Source organism: Oncorhynchus clarkii, chromosome 31 (assembly GCF_045791955.1).
Source record: "Oncorhynchus clarkii lewisi isolate Uvic-CL-2024 chromosome 31, UVic_Ocla_1.0, whole genome shotgun sequence".
Taxonomy (NCBI): Eukaryota; Metazoa; Chordata; class Actinopteri; order Salmoniformes; family Salmonidae; genus Oncorhynchus; species Oncorhynchus clarkii.
The window spans coordinates 5179017-5194916 of record NC_092177.1 but is presented as its reverse complement, the minus strand read 5'-3'; positions in this window follow the sequence as shown (position 1 = coordinate 5194916).

Below are 15900 nucleotides of genomic sequence, written 5' to 3'. Positions count from 1 at the left end.
AGGTCAATATCCTTCCAGGAACACGGGCCAGATTGATTAGAAAGGCCTGCTCGCTGAAGTGTTTTAGGGAGCGTTTGACAGCGATGAGGGGTGGTCGTTTGACCGCAGACCCATTACGGATGCAGGCAATGAGGCAGTGATCGCTGAGATCTTCGTTGAAAACAGCAGAGGTGTATTTGTAGGGCAAGTTTGCTAGGATGATATCTATGAGGGTGCCCGTGTTTACGGATTTGGGGTTGTACCTGGTGGGTTCATTGATAATTTGTTTGAGATTGAGGGCATCAAGTTAAGATTGTAGGATGGCCGGGGCTCTTAGAACTACCCATCCCGGATCCGGTATATTTGTCATCAGCAACCGCTGAATAGCATAGCACAACAGTCAAAAAATAATACTAGTAAATATTAATATTCATGAAATCACAAGTGAAATATAGCGAAACACAGCTTAGCCTTTTGTTAATCACCCTGCCTTCTCAAATTTTGAAATTATGCTTTACAGCGAAAGCAATACAAGCATTTGTGTAAGTTTATCGATAGCCTAGCATAGCATTATGTACACTTAGCATCAGGAAGCTTGGTCACGAAAATCAGAAAAGCAATCAAATTAACCATTTACCTTTGACGATCTTCGGATGTTTTCACTCACGAGACTCCCAGTTAGACATCAAATGTTCCTTTTGTTCCATAAAGATATTTTTTATATCCAAATACCTCCGTTAGTTTGGTGCGTTATGCCCAGGAATCCACCGGAAATAGCGGTCACGACAACGCAGACAAAAATTTCAAATTATATCCATAATGTTGACAGAAACATGGCAAATGTTTTTTCTAATCAATCCTCAAGGTGTTTTTCAAATATCTATTTGATAATATATCAACTGGGACAGTTGGCTTTTCACTAGGACCGGGAGGAACAATGGCCGCCTCTCTCTTTTGCGCAAAAATCACTTTGAGAGCCCCCACCTGACCACTTACGTAATGTGGTCGTTCACGCTCATTCTTCAAAATAAAGGCCTGAAACTATGTCTAAAGGCTGTAGACACCTTAGGGAAGCCATAGAAAAAGGAATCTGGTCGATATCTCTTTCAATGGTCAATAGGGATGCATAGGAACACAGAGGTTTCAAAATAAGAGCAAGCTAGCCTAAGGGCCTTAGGAGGACGTCGCGATGGAGGAAAGTCTGTTTTCGCGTCCGCGTGCGGTGACATCGATAGACCAGTCGTGATGGATTAGTAGGGTTCCGAGTAGTAGAGGGTTCCGAGTAGAGGTCGATCGATTATGATTTTTCAACACCGATACCGATTAATCAGCAGATTTAAAAAATATATATTTGTAATAATGACAATTACAACAATACTGAATGAACACTTATTTTAACTTAATATAATACATCAATAAAATCAATTTAGCCTCAAATAAATGATGAAACATGTTCAATTTGGTTTAAATTATGCAAAAATGTGTGCCATGTAAGAACGCTAACGTTTCAGTTCCTTGCTCAGAACATGAGAACATATGAAAGCTGGTGGTTCCTTTTAACATGAGTCTTCAATATTCCTAGGTAAGAAGTTTTAGGTTGTAGTTATTGTAGGAATTATAGGACTATTTCTCTCTATACCATTTGTATTTCATATACCTTTGACTATTGGATGTTCTTATAGGCACTTTAGTATTGCCAGTGTAACAGTATAGCTTCCGTACCTCTCCTCGCTCCTACCTGGGCTCGAACCAGGAACACATCGACAACAGCCACCCTCGAAGCAGCGTTACCCATGCAGAGCAAGGGGAACAACTACTCAAAGTCTCAGAGCGAGTGACGTTTGAAATGCTATTAGTGCGCAACCCGCTAACTAGCTAGCCATTTCACATCGGTTACACAAGCCTAATCTCAGGAGTTGATAGGCTTGAAGTCATAAACAGCAGAGCTGCTGGCAAAACCATCGAAGGTGCTGTTTGAATGATAGCTTAAGAGCCTGCTGCTGCTTACCATCGCTCAGTCAGACTGCTCTATCAAATCATAGACTTAATTATAACATAATAACACACAGAAATGCGAGTCTTAGGTCATTAATATGGTCGAATCCGGAAACTATCATCTCGAAAACAAAACGTTTATTCTTTCAGTGAAATACGGAACCGTTCCGTATTTTATCTAACAGGTGGCATCCATCAGTCTAAATATTCCTGTTACATTGCACAACCTTCAATGTTATGTCATAATTACGTAAAATTCTGGCAAATTAGTTCGCATTGAGCCAGGTGGCCCAAACTGTTGAATATACCCTGACTCTGCATGCAATGAATGCAAGAGAAGTGACACAATTTCACCTGGTTAATATTGCCTGCTAACCTGGATTTCTTTTAGCTAAATATGCAGGTTTAAAAAACATATACTTCTGTGTATTGATTTTAAGAAAGGCATTGGTGTTTATAGTTAGGTACACGTTGGAGCAACGACAGTCCTTTTTCGCGAATGCGCACTGCATCGATTATATGCAACGCAGGACACGCTAGATAAACTAGTAATATCATCAACCATGTGTAGTTATATCTAGTGATTATGATTGATTAAGTTTGATGCTAGCTAGCAACTTACCTTGGCTTCTTACTGCATTCGCGTAACAGGTGGGCTCCTCGTGAGGCAGGTGGTTAGAGCGTTGGACTAGTTAACCACAAGGTTGCAAGATTGAATCTCTGAGCTGACAAGGTAACAATCTGTCATCCTGCCCCCTGAACAAGGCAGTTAACCCACTGTTCCTAGGCCGTCATTGAAAATAAGAACATGTTCTTAACTGACTTGCCTAGTTAAATAAAGATGAAATAAAGGTGTAAAAAAAATAATAAGAAATAAAAAAAATCAGCAAAATCGGCGTCCAACATTACCGATTTCCGATTGTTATGAAAACTTGAAATCGGACCTAATTAATCGTCCATTCCGATTAATCGGTCGACCTCTAGTTCCAAGTCCAATTGGAAAAATAGATATAGTGGCCCAAGAAAATGGCCGATGGATCTATTCAGCTAACAGTCCAATATGCTCTAGACAGCTAGCGTGCCGCGGCTAGCAGCTAGTAGGCTGCAGCTAGCAGGTTAGCAGATGGGTATTCAGGGGACGTCGCGGCGTAGGGGCCAGTTGAGCACCCTCTCAAGCAGGTTACGTCGGTAGTCCAGTCGTGAAGGATCGGTGGGGTTCCGTGCCCCGTACCGGCAATAGAAGGGGTCCTGGTATTGTAGCCCAGGAGTGGCTGATGGGCCTCTTCAGCCAGCTGGGAGAATGGGCCTGGCATGGCCTAGCTCCAGGCTAATTGGTGCTTGCTTCGGGACAGACGTTAGCCAGGAGTAGTCACTCGGATTGCAACTAGCTAGCTGCGATGAGCCGGTGAAAAGTTTCAGAGCTTGCGGTAGGAATCCGGGGATATGGAGAGAAAATAGGTCCTGTATGCTTTGGTTTGAGTCGCGTTGTACAAACTGGCAAGAGCTTTCCAAGCTAAAGGTTAGCTGATGACCGCTAGCAGTGGTTAACTGTCTACTAGCTAGTAGCTAGTGAGCTGGCTAGATTCTGTTGGTGATTCCGGTTCCGAGGTAAATAAAAATAATTGAGAAAAAGCAGATCCACACCACATTGGGTGAGGTGGGTTGCAGGACCACACCACATTGGGTGAGGTGGGTTGCAGGAGGGTATTTTGAAGTTGCGGTTTAGAAAAATATAAAAAAGATACGCGAAGAAAAAGTGATAAAAAGATTTATACATGACAAGGCGAAGGACAAAGACGTCTGACTGCTATCCTTAAGAGGTTTTTAAATTAAGCACGGGAAGGTTAAGCCAACGTAAGCTAATGCAATTAGCATTAGGTTGAAAGTAACAAGAAAATGTCCCAGGACATAGATAGAGTTGAAGTCAGAAGTTTGCATACTCGTTTTTCAACAACTCCACAAATGTCTTGTTCACAAACTATAGCTTTGGCAAGTCAGTTAGGACATCTACTTTGTGCATGACACAAGTCATTTTTCCAACAATTGTTGACAGACAATTCCAGTGGGTCAGAAGTTTACATACACTAAGTTGACTGTGCCTTTAAACAGCTTGGAAAATTCCAGAAAACGATGTCATGGCTTTAGAAGCTTCTGATAGGCTAATTGGCATAATTTGAGTCAATTTGAGGTGTACCTGTGGATGTATTTCAAGGCCTACCTTCATGGAAAATCAAAAGAAATCAGCCCAAGACCTGAGAAGAAAAATTGTAGACCTCCACAAGTCTGGTTCATCCTTGGGAGCAATTTTCAACTGCCTGAATGTACCACATTCATCTGTACAAACAATAGTACACAAGTATAAACACCATGGGTGTTTAAACAACACAGCATGCTTTGGTGGTATGATATTCGACCCTCTGTAACTTTCTCACTCATCTTAATTCACAATTTATTCAAGATTATCCGTAAGCACGGTAGCATCCAAATTATTGTACAATTATTTAGAAACACATTATATTCTTATTGAAAATTAATATTGCTCATCTTTATCAAGGGTGTCAATATTTTGGGAGCCTGGTGTATATAAACTCAGCAATAAAAGAAACATCTATTTTTCAGGACCATGTATTTCAAAGATAATTCTTAACAATCCAAATAACTTCAGAGATCTTCATTGTAAAGGGTTTAAACACTGTTTCCCATGCTTGTTCAATGAAGCATAAAAAATAATGAACATGCACCTGTGGAACGGTCGTTAAGACACTAACAGCTTACAGACGGTAGGCAATTAAGGTCATAGTTATGAAAACGTAGGATACTAAAGAGGCCTTTCTACTGACTCTGAAAAACACAAAACAAAGATGCCCAGGGTCCCTGCTCATCTGTGAGAACGTGCCTTAGACATGCTGCAAGGAGGCATGAGGACTGCAGATTTGGCCAGGGCAAAAAAAACCTGCACTGGATCGGTACATCCAAACAGCTCACCTGTGGGACAGGTACAGGATGGCAACAACAACTGCCCGAGTTACACAAGGAACGCACAATCCCTCCATCAGTGCTCAGACTGTCCGCAATAGGCTGAGAGAGGCTGGACTGAGGTCTTGTAGGCCTGTTGTAAGGCAGGTCCTCACCAGACATCACCGGCAACAATGTCGCCTGTGGGAACAAACCCACCATTGCTGGACCAGACAGGACTGGCAAAAAGTGCTCTTCACTGACGAGTCGCAGTTTTGTCTCACCAGGGGTGATGGTCGGATTTGCGTTTATCGTCGAAGGAATGAATGTTACACCGAGGCCTGTACTCTGGAGCGGGATTGATTTGGAGGCGGAGGGTCCGTCATGGTCTGGGGCGGTGTGTCACAGCATCATCGGACTGAGCTTGTTGTCATTGCAGGCAATCTCAATGCTGTGCGTTACAGGGCAGACATCCTCCTCCCTCATGTGGTACCCTTCCTGCAGGCTCTTCCTGACATGACCCTCCAGCATGACAATGCCACCAGCCATACTGCTTGTTCTGTTCGTGATTTCCTGCAAGACAGGAATGTTGGTGTTCTGCCATGGCCAGCGAAGAGCCCGGATCTCAATCCCATTGAGCACGTCTGGGATCTGTTGGATCAGAGGGTGAGAACTAGGGCCATTCCTCCGAGAAATGTCTGGGAACTTGCAGGTGCCTTGGTGGAAGAGTAAGGTAACATCTGACAGCAAGAACTGGCAAATCTGGTGCAGTCTATGAGGAGGAGATGCACTGCAGTACTTAATGCAGCTGGTGGCCACACCAGATACTGACTGTTACTTTTGATTTTTGACCCCCCTTTGTTCAGGGACACATTATTCAATTTAGTCACACTTTAGTCACATGTCTGTGGAACTTGTTCAGTTTATGACTCAGTTGTTGAATCCTGTTATGTTCATACAAATATTTACACGTTACATTTGCTGAAAATAAACGCAGTTGACAGTGAGAAGACATTTCTTTTTTTGCTGAGTTTATATATCTATATTTATATATATCTAATCTCTGATTTGTCCTACCGTGTTCACAGCTTGTATAACATCTCACTAGGACATCTCTCACAAGTCAGAGAAAAACTCTGGCCTGGCTTCACTGTATCGACTGGCTGTGGCTAAGCAGAGCATGTTTGTTTCCCAAATGGCACCCTATGCCCTCTAAAGTGCACTACATTAGACTAGAACCCTGTGGGCCCTGGTCAAGAGTAATGCAATAAGTTGGTAATAGGGTGCCATTTGGGACGCAAGTCACATCTATGTAGCCTAAAGGTGTTTTTCAGAGCAGAAATTGACTGTCTCTGCCTGTACCTAGTTTGTGTTAGGCTACGGATGGGGGAATGTCATATCACATTAAAGATGCATGTCTGCTCTGAGGTGTTGACAGGAAATGTGATGGAGAAGAGTCCAGGCCTGCCGGCAGGGGTGGTGTGTGTGTGTGTGTGTGTGTGTGTGTGTGTGTGTGTGTGTGTGTGTGTGTGCACTGATCAATATTCTCTCTGAGTCGCTCTTTCCCTCTCAAGTGGAAAATTATGATTTCAACACAATGACACAGCTGGAATTCAATCAAAACTGCACTGCGTGGCACTGGAGTGAAAATCCAAACAACAACAAGGACATAGTAGAACATTGGAATGGCTTTAACAGAGTCTCTAACACAGCTTCTAGAGAGGTTATATCTACATGGCTCTAACAGAGTCTCTAATACAGCTTCTAGAGAGGTTAGATCTACATGGCTCTAACAGTGTCTCCTACACAGCCTCTAGAGAGGTTAGACCTACATGACTCTAACAGAGTCTAATACAGCCTCTAGTGAAATTAGATCGACGTGGCTCTAACAGCGTCTCCTATACAGCCTCTAGAGAGGTTAGATCTACATGACTCTAACAGTGTCTCCTATACAGCCTCTAGAGAGGTTAGACCTACATGACTCTAACAATGTCTCCTATACAGCCTCTAGAAAGGTTAGACCTACATGGCTCTAACAGCGTCTCCTATACAGCCTCTAGAGAGGTTAGACCTACATGACTCTAACAGAGTCTCCTATACAGCCTCTAGAGAGGTTAGACCTACATGACTCTAACAGAGTCTAATACAGCCTCTAGTGAAATTAGATCGACATGGCTCTAACAGAGTCTAATTCAGCCTCTAGTGAAATTAGATCTACATGGATCTAACAGGGTTCTCTATTACAGCCTCTAGAGAGGTTATATCTACATCTTCACAGCTATAGTCTGAGTAAACAGTCTCCTGAATCATAAGGTCTCTCAAAGAAGTTCATAATATCTACTCTATCATTAAGATTTACAATGAATAATCAACACAGTGTGTCCTCACACCCCACATCCCAATGGATAAACAGAGTAAGCAGGTCCGGAGGGGAATCCAAGGGAGTGTAGAGTGGGGAATCCAGGACAGTGTAGCAGGACTGACGAGACGTCAGACTGGAGACAGGGACTAGAGTCAGAGCGGGCAGAACTGTAGCGGAGAGGAAAACAGCATCAGGCAAGGGAAAACAGGCACAACAGGACATCAGGGACAAACGGCTAGAAACGTGGACTGACTGAGCAGAGATTACGATCTGGCAGTGTGGAAGTGGCAGAACGGAGTATTTGTAGAGGTCTTGATTATGGAACAGGTTGCAGCTGGTGGAGATCTGCTCTGACTCCATCACAACTGTCTCTGCCCACACAAATACACACACAGAGAGGGAGAGAGCACTGGGGGAGTGCCGGCAGGTCAAGGACACACAGGATGAGCACTAGAGGGCGAGGTAGGAGCAAATGTGACAGTACCCCCCCCTCCAAATGTGACGGCGGGGCACACAGCAGCGCTCCTCTTGACTGTATCCCTCCCAGTCCACCAGGTACTGCCAGCCACGACCCCGACGGTGCACATCCAAAGCCACCGGACGGTATAGGCAGAATGGTCATCGATGAGCCGAGGGGGGTGGAGGAGCTGCTGCAGGAGGAGACAGGAGACTAGAGCAGACAGGTTTAATCAAGGACACATGGAAGGTTGGGTGGATCTTACGAGAGTCTTGGAGCTTCAGGTGCTCAGCAGAGGGGTTAATGACATGATCAATCAAATGAATCGGGGGGGGGGAGTTTCCTGGTAGACACTTTCAAAGGCAAGTCTTTCGATGAGAACCATTCCTTTTGGCCACGAGTGTGGATGGGAGCTGAGGCACGGTGACGGTTTGCTTGGGATTGAGTCCTGGTGGAGGCACGGTGAAGGGCAGATCGGGCCCTCCTCCAGGTGTGATGACAATGGTGCATGTGGTCATGGAATGAGGGCACCGCTTCCTCAACCTCTTGGGCGGGGAACAAGGGGGGTTGATAGCACAGAGCACACTCGAAGGGTGACATACCTGACGAGGCGTTGATGAGGGTGTTGTGGGCATATTCCACCCAGGGTAGCTGAGCACTCCAGGAGGAAGGGTTATCTCCTGGTTGGCCCTTTCGGTATGGCCATTGGTCTGGGGGTGATATCCAGATGAAAGACTAACATTAATACCAAGTGCTGAACAGAAGGATCTCCATACCTGGGATGTAAACTGGGGTCACCTGTCGGAAACGATGTCAGTGGGAATGCCATGCAGCTGAAACACATGGGATACCAGCAGGTTCACAGTCTCCCTGGAGGATGGAAGCTTGGAGAGGGGAATGAAGTGAGCTGCTTTGGAAAATCTGTCGATAATGGTGAGGATGCCTGAGTTAATGCTAGATGGGGGAAGGCCAGTGAAGTCCAGAGCTATGTGTGACCAGGGGTGACTGGGTATGGGAAGAGGGCGAAGCAGACCGGAAGTGGGTTCGGTGGAGGTTTTGTTCCGGGCACAGATCGAACAGGCTGAGACGAACTCCCTCCATGGTGGGCCACCAAAAGCGCTGATGCAGGAAGGTAATTCATGTTCGGTTTATGCCAGGGTGACAGGTGAGGTGAGTAGAATGAGCCACTGAAGAACTTCAGAGCGAACTGAATCTAGAACAAACAGAGCCTTTCTAGGACCGTTACCTGGGTCAGGCTGGTTCTGCTGAGCCTGGCGAATACGGGACTCAATCTCCCAGGAGACAGCGGCAAAGATGCAGGTGGATGGCATAATGGTCTCTGGCTCGGAACCTGTGTTGTGTGCGGTGAATTGATGGGAGAGGGCGTCAGGCTCGGTATTCTAAGACCCGGGTGATAAGTGAGTGTGATGTTGAATCTTCCAAAGAACAATGCCCACCTGGTCTGTCGGGAGTTCAGACGTTTGGCGGTCTGGATGTAGGACAGGTTTTTATGATCAGTCCACACAATGGGGAGAACCGATCCCTCCAACCAGTGACGCCACTCTTTAAGAGCCAGCTTCACAGCCAGAAGATCCCGGTTACCTATGTTGAAATTTCTTTCCGCAGGTGAGAGCTTGCAGGATAAGAAAGCACATGGGTGGAGCTTCTGATTAGCGGGTGAACGTTGAGACAGAACAGCACCTACCTCCGTGTCGGAGGCGCCCACCTCGATGACGACTGGAGTTCTGAGTCTGGCTGGGTGAGGATCGGAACGGAAGTGAAGTGACGCTTGAGTTCCCGGAACGCTGCCTCTGCCTCAGGGGTCCAGTAGAATGGAGAGGTTGGAGGTGAGAGTGTGGAGAGGGCCTGACAAACGGCTGTAGCTACAATGAAACGTCTGTAAAAATTGGCAAACTCCAGGAAACTCTGTAGCTGCTTCAGATTCGTGGGCACAGGCCACTCTGTCACTGCCCTGACCTTGGCAGGGTCCATCCGTAACTGTCCTTGTGCAATTATGTAACCCAGGAAGGACACAGAGGAAGCATGAAACTCACATTTCTCAGCCTTAACAAAAAGCTTATTCTCCAACAGCCGTTGGAGAACTTGACAAACGTGTTGCTGGTGGGTCCTCAGAAAAAATGTGAATGTCATCCACATAGACAAAAATGAAGCATCCAAGCACATCCCTCAGAACGTCATTAGCCAGGCTTTGGAAAACAGCAGGAGCGTTAGTGAGACCAAACGGCATGACCAAATACTCAGTGTCCAAGTGAACGCCGTTTTCCACTCGTCCCCGAGTCTGATGCGGACAAGATGGTAGACATCCCGGAGGTCGAGTTTAGTGAACACCGTGAACTGATGAGTGGCAAGGGATACTTGTTTAAGGGATACTTGTTCCTACAGTTGAAGTCGGAAGTTTACATACACTAAGGTTGCAGTCATTAAAACTTGTTTTTCAAGCACTCCACAAATTTCTTGTTAACCTTTCTAGCGCTCGAAAACATTCTGCTGAAAAGGCAGCGCACGAAATTCAAAAATATTTTTTAGAAATATGTAACTTCCACACATTAACAAGTCCAATACAGCAAATGAAAGATAAACATCTTGTTAAAACCTCTCTGGGATCCAAGCGTCCCATTTGGCCAAAAGCCAGGGAAAATGCAGCGCAGCAAATTCAAATAAAATGATATAAAAATCTAACTTTCATTAAATCACACATATAAGATACTATATTAAAGCTACACTCATTGTGAATCCAGCCAACATGTCAGATTTTAAAAAGTATTTTCGGCGAAAGCATAAGAAGCTATTATCTGATGATAGTCACAACAGTAAACAAAGAGAGTAGCATATTTCAACCCTGCAGGCGCTACACAAAACGTAGAAATAAAATATAAAACATGCCTTACCTTTGACGAGCTTCTTTTGTTGGCACTCCAATATGTCCCATAAACAACACAATTGGTCCTTTTGTTCAATTAATTCCGTCCCATATATATCAAAAATGTCAATTTATTTGGTGCATTTGATCCAGAAAAAAACAGCTTCCAATTTGCGCAACCTCACAACAAAATATCTCAAAAGTTACCTGTAAACTTTGCCAAAACATTTCCAACTACTTTGGTAATACAACTTTAGGTATTTTTAAACGTTAATAATCGATCAAATTGAAGGCGGGTCTATCTGTGTTCAATACAGGAAGACAACAAACCAACGCTACTTTTCAAGTCTTGCGCAACTCTCAACAGTGTCACCCATTTCCTAGATGGCCGTACTTCTTCATTGCACAAAAGAATAACCTCAACCAAATTCCAAAGACTGGTGACATCCAGTGGAAGCGGCAGGAACTGCAAACAAGTGCCAAAGAAATATTGTTTCCCAACAAGAATACACTGAACAGACAGAGACCTAAAAAAAAAAAAAAATCTGAATGGTTAGTCCTCGGGGTTTTGCCTGCTACGTAAGTTCTGTTTTACTCACAGACATTATTCAAACAGTTTTAGAACCTTCAGAGTGTTTTCTATCCAACTCTACTAATAATATGCATATCTTATATTCTTGGCATGAATAGCAGGAAGTTGAATTTGGGCACGCTATTTATCTAAAAGTTAAAATACTGCCCCCTATACCTTAAAGAAGTTAATCTACCCATCGTGTCCGATTAAAAAAATGCTTTACAGCTAAAGTACAAGATATGATTATGTTTGGTCATAGCCAAGTCGAAAAAACACACAGCCATTTTTTCCAGCCAAAGATAGGAGTCACAAAAAGCACAAATATAGATTGAATTAATCACTAACCTTTGATGAGCTTCATCAGATGACACTCATAGGACATCATGTTACACAATACATGTATGTTTTGTTCGATAATGTGCATATTTATATCCAAAAATCTCAGTTTACATTGGTGCCTTACGTGCAGTAATGTTTTGATTCCAAAACATCCGGTGATTTTGCAGAAATACTCATAATAAACATTGATAAAAGATCAAAGTGTTATTCACAGAATTAAAGATAGACTTCTCCTTAATGCAACCGCTCTGTCAGATTTCAAAAAGACTTTACGGAAAAAGCATCATCTGAGAACGGCACTCAGAACCCAAAACAGCCAGAGGAATATCCGCCATTTTGGAATCAACAAAGTTGATTTATAGTAATTTATTGTCGAACTGGGATTCCTGGGAGTGCCTTCTGATGAAGATCATCAAATGTAATATTTATGGTGTTGTTTCTAACTTTGTTGAGGTCAGGGCTTTGTGATGGACACTCCAATACCTTGACTTTGTTGTCCTTAAGCCATTTTGCCACAACTTTGGAAGTATGCTTGCGGTAATTTTGCATTTGGAAGACCCATTTGCGACCAAGTTTTAACTTCCTGACTGATGTCTTGAGATATTGCTTCAATATGTCCACATAATTTTCATTCCTCATGATCCCATCTATTTTGTGAAGTGCACCAGTCCCTCCTGCAGCAAAGCATCCCCACAACATGATGCTGCCACCCCCATGCTTCACGGTTGGGATAGTGTTTTTCAGCTTGCAGGCCTCCAATTTTTCCTCCAAACATAACGATGGTCATTATTGCCAAACAGTTCTATTTTTGTTTCATCAGACCAGAGGACAATTCTCCAAAATGTACGATCTTTGTACCTATGTGCAGTTGCAAACTGTAGTCTGTCTTTTTTATGGCGGTTTTGGAGCAGTGGCTTCTTCCTTGCTGAGCGGCCTTTGAGGTTATGTCGATATAGGACTCGTTTTACTGTGGATGAAGATACTTTTGTACCTGTTTCCTCCAGTATCTTCACCAGGTCCTTTGCTGTTGTTCTGGGATTGATTTGCACTTTTCGCACAAAAGTAAGTTTATCTCTAGGAGACAGAACGCGTCTCCTTCCTGAGTGGTGTGATGGCTGCGTTGGTGTTTATCCCATGGTGTTTATACTTGCGTACTATTGTTTGTACAGATGAACATGGTACAATCAGGCATTTGGAAATTGCTCCCAACAATGAATCTTACTTGTGGAGGTCTACAATTAGTTTTTTGAGGTCTTGGCTGATTTATTTTGATATTCCCATCATTTCAAGCAAAGAGGCACTGAGTTTGAAGGTAGGCCTTGAAATACATCCACAGGTACACCTTCAATTGACTCAAATAATGTAACGTAGCCTATAAGAAGCTTCTAAAGCCATGACATCATTTTTGGGAATTTTCCAAGCTGTTTAAATGGCACAGTCAACTTAGTGTATGTAAACTTCTGACCCACTGGAATTGTGATGAAGTGAAATAATCTGTCTGTTAACAATTGTTGGAATAATGACTTGTGTCATGCACAAAGTAGATGTCCTAACCGACTTGCCAAAACTATAGTTGGTTAACAAGAAATTTGTTGAGTTGTTGAAATACAAGTTTTAGTGACTCCAACATAAGTTTATGTAAACTTCCGACAAATCGGAAAGATAGGTTGGAGCAAACCCATGTAATGCTTTGTAGGTTAGCAGTATAACCTTGAAATCAGCCCTATCCTTAACAGGAAGCCAGTGTAGAGAGGCTAGCACTGGATAAATATTTTCACGTTTTCTGGTTCTAGTCAAGATTCTAGCAGCTGTGTTTAGCACTAACTGAAGTTTATTTAGTGTTTTATCTGGGTAGCCGGAAAGTAGAGCATTGCAGTAGTCTAACCTACAAGTGACAAAAGCATGGAAACATTTTTCTGCATCATTTTTGGATGGAAAGTTTCTGATTTTTGTAATGTTACAGAGTTGGAAAATAGCTGTCCTTGAAACAGTCTTGATATGTTCGTCAAAAGAGAGATCAGGGTCCAGAGTAACGCCAAGGTTCTTCACAGTTTACTTGAGACAACTGTACAACCATCCAGATTAATTGTCAGATTCAACAGAAGATCTCTTTGTTTCTTGGGACCTAGAACTAGCATCTCTATTTTCTCTGAGTTGAAAAATTAGAACATTTGCCTCCATCGACTTCCTTATGTCTGAAACACATGCTTCCAGGTAGGGCATTATTGAGGCTTCACCATGTTTCATTGAAATGTACAGCTGAGGTAAAACATATAGTGAAAATAATAGTGGTCCAAAAACAGAACCTTGAGGAACACCAACATTTACAGTTGATTTGTCAGAGGACAAAACATCTACAGAGATAATCTGTCTGACAGATAAGATCTAAACCAGGCCAGAACTTGTTCGTGTAGATCAATTTGAGTTTCCAAACTCTCCAAAAGAATGTGGTAATCGATGGTATCAAAGCGGCACGAAGGTCTAGGAGCACGAGGACAGATGCAGAGCCTCGGTCTGATGACATTAAAAGGTCATTTGAAAATAAAAGAGAGCCGCACACTCTAGGAGCTCAGATGCAAAAATGTAATTACCAACGTTTCGACTGCCAAGCTGTCTTCATCAGGGTATAATCACAAACACTGCGGGATGACTCGTTTATGTAGTGTCAAAAGACACAGGTGTCTGTAATCATGGCCAAGAGTGGCCTAATATCATTGGTTGATTATCAAATATTCAAATGTCATACAAAGAACAGCATACAAACAACAAATGGATAGCATACGATCATAGATTAATTTCATTTGACTACACAAGTTTACAAACAATTACTATGGCAAAGTCACAATAGTCACAAGAATGGCTTCAGGGCACAAGGGTCTTTAAGTTAAAGATCCAGGCAGCCTTTCGTTTTAACAATAAATTATCAATTTATGATCATATGCTATCCATTTGTTGTTTGTATGCTGTTCTTTGTATGACATTTTATTTTATTTTCAAGTTTTCTACTCCACTAGCCAGCACCTCGCCTAAATAGGTGTGCGTTTATTTTTCTTCTAGATCATTAAAAGGTCATTTACCACCTTCAGAAGTGCAGTCTCAGTGCTATGATGGGTTCTTAAACCAGACTGAAGCGTTTCGTTGTTTCTCTTCAGGTGTGAGTTGCTGCACAACAGTTTTTTCCTTTTTTCTTGTTGAGAGGAACGGGAGATTCGATATAGGCCGATAGTTTTTTATATTTTCTGGGTCAAGTTTTGGCTTTTTATATTACTGCCACTTTAGTGAGTTTGGTACACATCCGTTGGATAGAGAGACGTTTTTTATGTTCAACATAGGAGGGCCAAGCGCAGGAAGCAGCTATTTCAGTAGTTTAGTTGGAATAGGGTCCAGTATGCATTTTGAAGGTTTAGAGGACATGATTATTTTCATCAATGTGTCAAGAGATATAGTATTAAAAAACTTGAGTGTCTCCCTTGATCTTAGGTACTGGCAGAGTTGTGCAGACTCAGGACAACTGAGCTTTGGAGGAATACTCAGATTTAAAGAGGAGTCCGTAATTTGCTTTCTAATGATTATGATCTTTTCCTCAAAGAAGTTCATGCACTTGTCACTGCTGAAGTGAAAGCCATCCTCTCTTGGGGATTGCTGCTTTTTAGTTAGCTTTGCGACATCAAAAATAAATGTTGGATTGTTCTTATTTTTCTCAATTAAGTATCTTCGATACTGCACGGTAGTCTTTCCAAGCTAGTCGGAAGACTTCTAGTTTGGTGTAGCGCCATTTCCGTTCCAATTTTCTGGAAGCTTGCTTCAGAGCTCGGGTATTATCTGTATACCAGGGAGCTTGTTTGTTATGACAAATGTGTTTTGTTCTTAGGGGTGCAACTGCATCTAGGGTATTACGCAAGGTTAAATTGAGTTCCTTCAGTTAAGAGGTTACCTGATTTTTGTACTCTGACGTCCTTGGGTAGGTGGAGAGAATCTGGAAGGGCATCTAGGAATCTTTGGGTTGTCTGAGAATTCATAGCACAACTTTTGATGATCCTTGGTTTGGGTCTGAGCAGATTATTTGTTGCGATTGCAAACGCAATAAAATGGTGGTCCGATAGTCCAGGATTATGAGGAAAAACATTGAGCTCCACAACATTTATTCCACGGGACAAAACTAGGTCCAGAGTACGACTGTGGCAGTGAGTAGGTCTGGAGACATGTTGGACAAAACCCACTGAGTCGATGATGGCTCCGAAAGCCTTTTGGAGTTGGCATGTGGACTTTTCCTTGTGAATATTAAAGTCACAAAAAAACTGAATATTATCTACCATGACTACAAGGCCCGATAGGAATTCAGGGACCTCTGTGAGGAA